Here is a 245-nt window from a genome sequence, read left to right as displayed (position 1 = left end):
AAAGTTATTTACAATATAATGCACTCTAAATTTCAGGTACATCGCGCCAGCTTGTTGGGTGATAATAGAGTCACTAGTGTATGCAGACAGCAGACTAAGTAGAAGATCGCTGGGATAAACATTTCCCAGAAACGTCTTTAAGGAACGGAATCAGTGATGGAAGTTTCATGGTTAGTCAGAAGTAATACCAGCCAAAACGTTTTCTCATTTTCCTGAGACCTTTCAGAACCTACCTGCTGAAGTAC

Source organism: Penaeus monodon, chromosome 19, assembly GCF_015228065.2.
Source record: "Penaeus monodon isolate SGIC_2016 chromosome 19, NSTDA_Pmon_1, whole genome shotgun sequence".
Lineage (NCBI taxonomy): Eukaryota > Metazoa > Arthropoda > Malacostraca > Decapoda > Penaeidae > Penaeus > Penaeus monodon.
The sequence above is the reverse complement of the archived record's forward strand: the minus strand, read 5'-3'. Positions refer to the sequence as shown.